The sequence below is a fragment of the Sinocyclocheilus anshuiensis genome, unplaced genomic scaffold (genome assembly GCF_001515605.1).
Source record: "Sinocyclocheilus anshuiensis isolate Anshui unplaced genomic scaffold, SAMN03320099.WGS_v1.1 scaffold960, whole genome shotgun sequence".
NCBI lineage: Eukaryota > Metazoa > Chordata > Actinopteri > Cypriniformes > Cyprinidae > Sinocyclocheilus > Sinocyclocheilus anshuiensis.
In genome coordinates, this window is record NW_015549635.1 from 418,034 (window position 1) to 428,467 (window position 10,434).

Here is a 10,434-nt window from a genome sequence, read left to right on the forward strand (position 1 = left end):
GTGAGTAACGAATTGAGCTCTCTTTCGCTTCTTCTTCTTGTGGTTTAAAATTGCTTGTACATGTAAATTGGCAAATTAATCTGCGAATCACGTGAGTGCCGAACGGTAGAGTCTCATCCGTACGTATTACGGATCAACTGCGATCCGTTTAACTCCTAATATGTGACAGATCAGAGCAATCTTTCATTTACTTATTTAACATGAAATTGTCAAATTTCTACTCCGTATCAATTGCATACAATGAAAATACAGAATAATTAGAACAATCATTAACATAAATAAATAAGAGAGTGTCATATCTATTTTTCCCAGAACGTTCTTGCGACCCGGTAGCAATTCTTCCAAGGCCCGGTAGTGGGTCGCGACCCGGTGGTTGGGGACCTCTGCTATAGAGTAATGGAACCTATAGACATGAGTTTTTACACGCCTACAGTGCTGCATAGTAGATACTACAATACTTAGGGACAATTCTCCCAAAAATGGAAATTGTTGTCATTTACTCATTATTTTACTGTTGTTCCAAACCTGTATGACTTACTTTCTTCTGTGGAACACAAAAGATATTTTAAACACTGTGTTGTTTCGTGCATATAATGAAAGTCAGTGGGGTCAAGTGTTGTTCTGGACCCCACTGACTTTCACTGTATGGACAGAAACAGTTTAAATATTCTTCAGAGTATCTTTTTTGTGTGTGTTCTGCAGTAGAAAGGAAGCCAGACAAGTTTGGAATGACATGAAGGTGAGTAAATCATGATAGAATTTTATTTTTTGACTGGACTACCTCTTTAACACTACAAAGTACCATACAGTGAAAATGAGATGTCTTTTCTGCCTTTGAACTTCAGTGCAGCTTTACCAGACCTTGACTAAGGACATGTCCTTGCCTTCTCCTAGTTATGATCAGTCCACTGCACTCTGGATCAGGACTTGTCAGGAATAGTTTACCCTATGATTCACTTAAAGAGTGAGGCCAGCTGGAAAGACTAAAGTGTTCTGGGAAATTACTTGTGCTCCAGCATAAGATGTACATTTACGACAAATTGCAGTAAATTGATGGAGAGTTAACAAACCAAATAAGTGACTGACTTTTTAGACTGAGGTAAAACCCCTCAACATTTGTCTTTTTTCTTCTCCTCTTCTAGTTCTTTTTTGTCTTTTTTTTTCTTTTGAGAGAGAGCAAAGTGGACAGATACTCTCAGAGGATGGAAAGAACTGATTTGCGAGGAGGTGTTTTTCTCTCGCAATTAAGGTTCCAGCCGCCAAGTTGCCCAGAGAAACAAATTATTGACATCAGCAGTAATTTGCAATCTCAGAGCCCTTTTTGCTCCTTTCCTCTCAGTTTTTACCACTTTTTGGCAGCCAATGTAGGTGTTTTGTGTTTACAATGGTAATTGTCTTGTTTAAGCAATTCTTTCTATAATGAAAGAATGCTTTGAAATTTGCAACCCGTGTTAATGAGAAAAAAGTCATCAAACTTATTACCTCAGTATTTGCACTATACATACCAATGCGTTGTGTATAATGCCTCATAGCACATCAGCATATTCCAGCACATTGCAGTCAGACTGAACATCTGCATAGTCGTGTGAGTGTTTGTTCACAGCAAAGATGCCAGTGTTGTTTTCTTGTTTTTGACACCATCAGCAATGTGTCTCTTTTCCTTCCTTCCCTTTCTACTTCTCTCTCTCATTCTGTCTTCAAACACTCATTTTCATCCCACATTATCTCTTTCTCTTCGCCATGTGTCTTTCACAAAGCCCTCTGCAAATCTGCTGATTCCTAGATTCCCAAATGCACCAGTTCCCATTTTCCCAAATCCCCAAATTCCCTTTAATCCACTCAGTCTCTCCCAAGCCAGCTTGCAATCCTGCACGTTAGAGTTGCTATTTAGAACAAAATATATTATCCAATGCATCCATGTGTATCTGCACCAAATGGTGGAGTCATTCATGAATTTAGAGTATGATTAAGCATTACATGACTACTGTATATAATTTCAGATCAAATAAAGGCGCTTTTTGTTTAGTTTTACATATGTAGAGAAAGTCTATGCCTTAGAACTGCTGTAAAGATATACAGATTAATTATTTTACAGAAGTGTATGCATGCTGTGCTACAGTTGATCCATGTGAGAGTTAGAAGAGGGTGTGGACAGGAGATCAAAGCTACTACATCAGTTACTATATGTGGGGACCATCTTGGCCCCAAACTGCCCCAGGCAACTTATACAGCAGTATGTAGTCTCATTATTTGTCTCCCTTTGTTCTTGTTCCTCTGACTATATATAGTGACATCTGTTATAGCCTCTTTTATGCTCACCAGAGCATTTATTTTGATTAGAAATACAGCAAAAATATTATGAATTATTAGGCCTATAACAATTTAAAATAACGATTTTAATTTCGTATTTACTATATTTTAAAATGTTAGTTATTCCTGTGATGGCAAAGTTGAATTTTCAGCAGTCATTAGTCCAGTCTTCAGTGTCGCATGATCCTTCAGAAATAATTGTTATAGGCTGATTTGCTGCTCAAGAAATTAAACATTTGGGATGCTTACTATTTGTGTGGAAACAGTGATGTATTTTCAAGGATTCTTTGATTGATAACAGCATTTATTTGAAACAAATGCTTTGTAGCAGTGTAAAAGTATTTATGGTCTCTTTTGATCAATTTAATGTGTCCTTGCTGAATAAAAGTATTAATTTGATTTTAAAAATAATAATAATAACCCCAAACTTTTAAATATGCCATTTCCTGCAGTAGTCATTTACCTTCTGCAACAAGAGATCAAATATGGACATTTTCCCTTTTTTTTCTTCTTTTTTTTTTGGAGCCTATTACTATTATTATTATTATTATTAAAAGCCTATTTCTTGTTTTTGTATGCCCAAATTGCTTTTCTCTTTTTCTTGTCCGGTGGTCTGGGAGAAAGTAGCAGGACCCTGTGGGAGTTGATTGAAGGCTGGAGGCGGATGGTCAATCAGAGGCATGTGTGAGCAGGACTGATGGGTTGGTTTTAGCATGACTGTGCACTCTGCAGCCCACCTGATATTGCCACAGGCATGTCTACTCGCTCTTCTCTGTCAGATCGATTTGACCAAGAGGGAACACAAAGCCTACAGAATTTTCTCATTGTTTTAAGTAAAAATATATAAATTGATCAGTAAATCAACAAGCAAGTAAAATCTGAATAGATTGGCTTTACACAAAGCAAAGCAGTGAAGACATAATATGATTCTGACTTAAGGAGCTACAATAACATACCATATATTGAAGTATCCCAAAGGCCAAGGAGGTAGAAATGAGAAATGGAAGAAATAAATGAGGGAACACTTGAACAAAAGATGAAATTTGAACAGCACTATTGTTTTCTATGGGAGGGAAATCAAAACTGCTTCGGAGTACACCTGAGTGTTGGTGTAGAGGGCGTTTTTTAATTAGCTTCTGGAAGCTCCGAGGTATTCTGAATATAGATGGACCATTGCGGGGCCCTTTCAAGTATTAGAAGCCGAGATGCACGCAAACAATTCTGCGATGTACGACAACAAAACAAGTATTCCAACAGAAGTTTACAGGCTACAGCTTGAGTGTTTGAGATTTTGAATTTAAACAGGATTGGTAGAGTCAATGGGCTGCTTTTAGCAAAAGGCATCATTAGCCACGTTTCCACTGTTGGGCCAAAAGCGGGCATGCTAGTGCATGCCAGGGCCAGTCGCATTTCCACTGTCACTTCCGAGGCTTGATCGTGCCTCCTCGGTGCTTCATCGGGGCCAACAGCCCGGGTTTTTTGGCCTGATGAAAACCTTGGCTGAAAGCAGGCCAGCTGGGGCTAGAGGAGTGGTTATGAACTGGAGACCACTGGAGAGCGGCCAGCGCCGCGGAGCATTTAATAAAGTTCACCAGCATTAAAGACTTTTAAAATAATTTTAGTTCAAAACTAACTTTCAGACAGCAGCGAGTGTTTGAAATAACTTGATCCGATGTGGATTATGATCACCATACAAGGCAGAAATATTTATAAGCGATGCAAAAGACTATGTATGCTAGCCATTAAAGTTACCATAGTAAACATGGTAAATACGACCGCTTGAAGAAATCAGACGTCAGCTTCTTATTCTCTATCACAATCATGTATTTATTTAGAAACATATTTTATCTGTCATTAGTCTCGTCTCGAGATTTTAGCTCCACGTATGTCATAAAAATATAATAATGGTTTTTGTTTGGGAGCTTTTATAAAAATATAGAAATAATCATTCTTTCTAAATGTGATGTATATACTGTGACTACAAATAAACAGAAACAGACTCGACTGAATAAGTAGGTAGGCTATGTTCATACCGCTTTATTTCTGTGTGACTAATTTTCAATCCTGATAAATTAATTCATTATGATCAATGTATCACTTATTATTGTAAAACATCGATGCTTTTGGATTTAAATCTTTAACAAAGCATGCAAACAAACGGCTGCTTTTATCATGTTCGTTTTGTGATCGCGCTAGTTCCAGTGACTTATTTCTTATTAGTTTTCTGATAACTTCTCTTTGTTGGTGAAATGATGGGGTTGCGTCGTGACGTTGTTCCTGAGAGGCGTGTAAAGGGCGGGTTTTAGTGAAGCTCGGTGGAGCTTCTGGCCCGACGGTGGAAACGCAGTGTGATTTTGGACTCTGTGCTACAGGTCCGAGGCTATTAGCCCCGCCCAGCCCATTTAAAGCACTGGCTCGCACTGGCCTGACAGTGGAAAAGCAGCTATTGTCATATTATGACCAAATGAATGTTTAGAGGGAAAAGAATAATTTAGCCTTCTCTCCCCTAAACTACTGTAGCTTGTTCTTTTCTACAGTGCTTTTTTCTTTCGCTAAATGAAAACCAAAGGAAGACTTCAATTTTGCAGCAAGGTCAAACCAATGGAATCAGCTGAGGTCAGTTTCTCAGCTTAGAGTTTTTAGTGGAAGGTAATGAGAACAAACTGGTAACTTTCCAGCTGAGAATGTGTGCAGGCTTACTTGAAATTGTGTGTGTGTGTGTGTGTGTGTGTGTGTGTGTGTAAATCCCAGAGCAGAACTGTAATATTGTTAGACTGCAGGGCCATGAGATTTTGGGAAGGAAGTGTGTGATAATGAATGTGTCTACACGGCTGTCAGCTCAAGAGAATAACAAATACTCAATTAAAAGAATGAGATAACAGCTGATGGACACAAGAAAGAGAATAAGAAGAGTCGTGAGTAATAAAAATGTAAAGTGCAAGAGTGAATTTACAGCAAAGTGAGACAGAATAAGCTAGAGTATTAAAATAAAATAAACATTATAACAAGAGAGATGCAGAGAAAAAGAGGGAAAATGGAGAGGGAACGAGATGAGAGCAGATATGTATGGATAGATAACGCTGACACAGAACGAGGGTTTGGCAGGGGAAGGGGTCGCCTTGGCAACCCCTCAGCTCTTCCTGCGTGTAGCTGTCAGGCAGCACGTCAGAGCCGTGTGAGCGTGTGTGTGTGTGTCTCCTTGTGCGTTACCACTAGACTCTCAATGAAGGAATTAGCAACAGCTCTGCAACACACTCTATTTATAGCCACAGAAGAGAGAACCACTTGAGAGAAAGTTATTAGGTGTGTGTGTGTGTGTGTGTGTGTGTGTGTGTGTGTGTGTGTGTGTGTGTGTGTGTATTCTTGACGTAGGGCGTCGATGTGCAGATGGCACATTGTGCTGGTTCGTGCCATGCTTTCTTTCTCCCTCTCCTCTTTGCCCCACACAGAAACTCTCTTCACATGCTAATAAGCTAATTGGTTTGACAGCAGTTGTCATTGGAGGTGTTTGTACAGTTGCAGGCAATTGATGGAAATGAGCTTACTAAAGATCCCACTGACTTCTGGGACTTTTACAGAAAGTACTGTGAATGAATGGACTCCATTAATAAACATATATAGATCGGGTCTCTAAAGAAGCTGTTTCCAGGACCTTCTAATTGCTACAGATGTAAAATGGAGGACAGTATTTACGCTAATGGCTAAACAAATAAAATAAATAAATTGAACTTTTATTTAAAAATCTAAAAAATAAACAGATTTATACTTTAGATAGCAACTTTTTTATTCTTTAGTCCTATTATGATCGTCATGCACAGAGTACATGTGTTTTTATACAGGAAACAATGTGCACCTAACAGCTGGATTTGCTGAAGTTTGCAAGGTTTGTGGAATTAAATGTTTAATAGGTATTTAAAGGCTTGTTTATGTGACCGGGGATTTTGATTAACCACCAGGAACGCATTTATTGGGTTCATTTTGTAGTTTATTCTTTTACTATTTTCAAGAGTGATGATGATTCTTTCTAAACTGTTTTCTCAAAAACGTAGCATTCCGGCTCACAGTTTTCACAAAAAGGACTGGAAAAAGAAGAGGAAGTACTGTAAAACAGATTTTAGATAAACAAAAAATAAATAAATAAATATGCAGAACTAGTGATAAAATTAAATCTCTAAGGTCTATGTTACTCAGTGTATAATTATCTCTCTGATGCACTACATACTTTAGTTTCACAATCTGCTTGCGTGTAAGCAAAAACAAAACTCTTATGCATCAGAACATGTTAATACAAAAATACAGCCATCGCAAAATACAAAAGGAAAATACTGACATACAAATAAATAAATAAATAATGCAACGCAACACGAAATTGCTGTCATAAAATACTGAAAAAGTACTACACAACCAATACAGTATAATACGGTACAATACGGCAGTGAGAATACTGTACAAAGGAAACAAAGCATCATAAGTACATTGTTATTTTACCCACGTACACATCACTTGCAAAAAATAAAAGGAAATAACTCTCACATAACGATGAGCTCCTACTTTACACCTCACGTTTACTTCATTAGGGATGAAATTCCCAAAATCATGCTGTACACTGTAGATAATCACATAAAGTATAAATCACACATGAAACATTTTCAAAATGAAGTGTACAACGATTTGTAAAACTACAAATGAACACCGCATGATGTGACATCATAATATATATATATATATATATATATATATATATATATACAGAAATGTTTAACAAGAATATTAGCTGGAAACATTATATTTGCCGCTAGTAACATCACACAAAATGTCCGAGGATGAGAGCGCATGCGCGTTTCCCATATGTAACACACACAGCACCACCTACTGACAACTCAAGGAAAATATAGGTATTCACTGCTTCTTTTGATTTTGTAATTCACAGAACACAGCAAATAATGATAAAAAAAACAAGTTTAATCATGCAAAGGGAGAAACAAACTTTTATTCTATTTACCACCCGGTTACATTTAAATTATCCAAATGTGTATTTTCTGAATGCCAACGGTGTATTTAAAAAGTATAATAGTGTTAGTATAATGGCAGATATCGACTGATGTCTGGTATTGGCCTTGACATTATATATCAGTCAGCCACCAGAAATGAAGTAGAGTAGAAATAAAAGTAGTTCATACTGTATGTCTTGTGTGCTGTATTTCACATCACTAACAGGTCTGATGCCATGATGTTTTTTATGAGACACTTGACCTTGACATTCCATCTATGCTAGCCACTGTTTTTAATTTAAAAGCTGCACCAGAGGGAAAGATTATTACTAAAAATTACTTACATTGTGGTCTGTTCCTTACATAAAACTACTGTATGAGTTCTGTAGACTTGGAATAAAGTGCATGAGTTAGATAAGGGATCCTCAAATCTGGCCCACCAGATCCATTTTCCTGCAGAGTTTAGCTCTAACCCTAATCAAATACACCTGAGCATGCCAATCAATGTCTTCTGGATTATTAGAAAATCCCAGGTAGTTGAGTTTGATCAGGGTTGGAGCTAAACTCTGCAGCGCATTGGCCCTCTAGGGCAAGATTTGAGACACCCTGAGTTAGATGGACTACTTTTATGGTGCCTTTTGTCCTTTTTTGGAGCTTGAAAGCCCAGGGTCACTTAGAACCAGTGTTCCCTTTCAACTCTCAATGCTGCGCTCATAGCGCTATGGGAACATTCTTTGTTCGGCCGGTTGTGAAGCACGTGTGGCACGCCAAGAATTTGGCTTAAATAACCTCGGTAGGTGACGTCGTTGGATTGCATGCACCTGTGGGGTTATAAATAGACATGAAACAGACACAACTTCAGGTTTCTTTGTCTTCAAATACCACATTGTGTGTCTGTGTGTGCTGTATGTTCAGCTCATTCAGTGTGTGCTGTTGTAAAACAGAAAGTGTTTAGTGGAAAATAAAAAGGGATCATGTCTAGCGAGTCTGTCAAGAGATTCTTGCCACCATGTGTGCAACTCATCCCTGACAATGACCCACATGATTTCTGTTTGGAGTGTCTGAGGGAAGAACACACAGTTTGTGCCCTGAACGTTAGTGAGAAGGCATTTTCAGAGCTACATCGAGCCATGGATCTCTCTCTTCGTGCGAGACTCACAGAAGCTTTTGATAAGTTTCTCCCTCACCGTGTTCCGGCGTCAAAGCTGTCGGCCAACCAACCTCGACCCAGTCCGGTTCCTCTGCGGCGAGAGTCACAAAAACAGAGTGTAGTGAGTTGTGCGCCCCTTGTAGGGACTGGGGAGCAGCTCGCCGCTGCACTGGGCCGCTCTCAGCAGCCCAGTAAGAGGCCGGACCTAACGGCAATAATTTAGTCCAAAAAAAGTCCAGAGGACCGTGGGGGTGTGTCCTTCAATGTCATGGTCTACCATGAAACTGGGACAGGTGCATTTGTTGACAGAGGAACTGCAAGCTCTGCTGAACAAAGGGCCATAGAATATGTTTCCCTCCCAGTCAGAGAGTTGGGCTATTAAAGCCGTTACTTTCTGGTTCCCAAGAAAGATCAGGGGTTGCGTCCAATTTTGGATCTTCTCAGGTTGAACCGCTACTTCAGAAAATACAAGTTCAAAATGCTGACAATCAAAATGATTGTTTCTCAGATCCAATCTGGGGATTGGTTTGTGACAATCTATCTCAAGAACGCATACTTTCATATAGAAATTTTGCCACAACATAGGAGGTTCCTGAGGTTCGCTTTTGGAGGCGAAGCTTACCGGTATCGGGTTCTTCCATTCGGTCTAGCCTTGTCACCCCGCACATTCACAAAATGCATGGACACAGCACTGGCTCCGTTGCGACTCCAGGGCATCCGCATTTTAAATTACATAGATGACTGGCTGATTGTGACTCAGTCTCAAGTGCTTGCCCTAGCTCATCTCAAATCTCTGGGGTTGAGACTGAACTCCAAGAAGAGGGTTCTCTACCCCGAGGACAACGTATTTGGGGATTGTATGGGATTCGATCACATTGCTGGTACAGCTGCCTCCTGCACGTGTTGAATCCATTCTGAACACCCTAAAGAGTATCAGGCTAGGACAGGAATTGACTCTCTGTTACTTTCAAAGAGTTCTAGGTCTTATGGCGGCTGCATCCACGGTGATACCTTTGGGCTTCCTGCACATGAGACCGTTTCAGTTGTGACTCAGAGCCAGGGAATTTCACCCACGGGCCAACCCCCAGAGGCAAATAAGGGTTACGCGCCGGGGGCTTCATACCCTTTCTATATTGTTCAGACCCCGGTTTCTGACTTTGGGTCCCACTCTAGGCACATGTTGTTGTCGCAAAATGGTAATGACAGATGCTTCCCTCACGAGCTGTCCAGTCTTAGATAGCAGTCCAGTCTAAGGGATCTGAAGGGGTCACCTTCTCGATTGGCACATCAATTGCCTTGAAATTAAATTTATTTTTCACAGAAAAATTATTTCTTTAACAATTCAATTCAAGTTTATTTGTATAGCGCTTTTCACGATACAAATCGTTGCAAAGCAAATTTACAGCAAATTAGCTTAGCAAATTAGCTTAGAAAATTAGTAGCTTATAAGTGGTGACTGTCAGTTAATGTACATATGGCAGAAATGTACGGAAAAATCAATTAAAGATCAAACGATCAAAAGATCAAGACGTGATCAAACAGATGATGAACACTATTAACAGCAATTATTATATGATGCAATCAAACTTATAGCAAAATTTGGTAGTTCTGTATGTTGTTTCATGGTTGGCATCATCTGAGGTCCTCTGAGGGGTTGGCATCATTTCTTCAAAGGGGTTCTGGATCCAGACTGAAGCTTGTGTAAATCCTAGTTACAGAAACAGAGAAACAAATAGAGACATAATTTTCTAACCAAGCAAAATTGATTTGTTTAACCCAAGCTAAAGAATAATAATGTGCATTTGATCAGATATAACTGCAGTACAAGATTATGAGATGCATTATTTGAATGCTTGGCCAAAGAGATGTGTCTTTAATCTAGATTTAAACAGGGAGAGTGTGTCTGAACCCCGAACGTTATCAGGAAGGCTATTCCAGAGTTTGGGAGCCAAATGCGAAAAAGCTCTACCTCCTTTAGTGGAC

The 10,434-nt window shown here is 39.2% G+C and overlaps 1 protein-coding gene across 4 annotated transcripts in view; it reads left to right on the plus strand.

Annotated features, from left to right (window-relative positions):
- LOC107659731 (neuroligin-2-like) overlaps window positions 1-10,434 on the plus strand; it is a 188,474-nt gene that overhangs the window by 74,863 nt on the left and 103,177 nt on the right. The gene's annotated exons all lie outside the window — the stretch shown is intronic.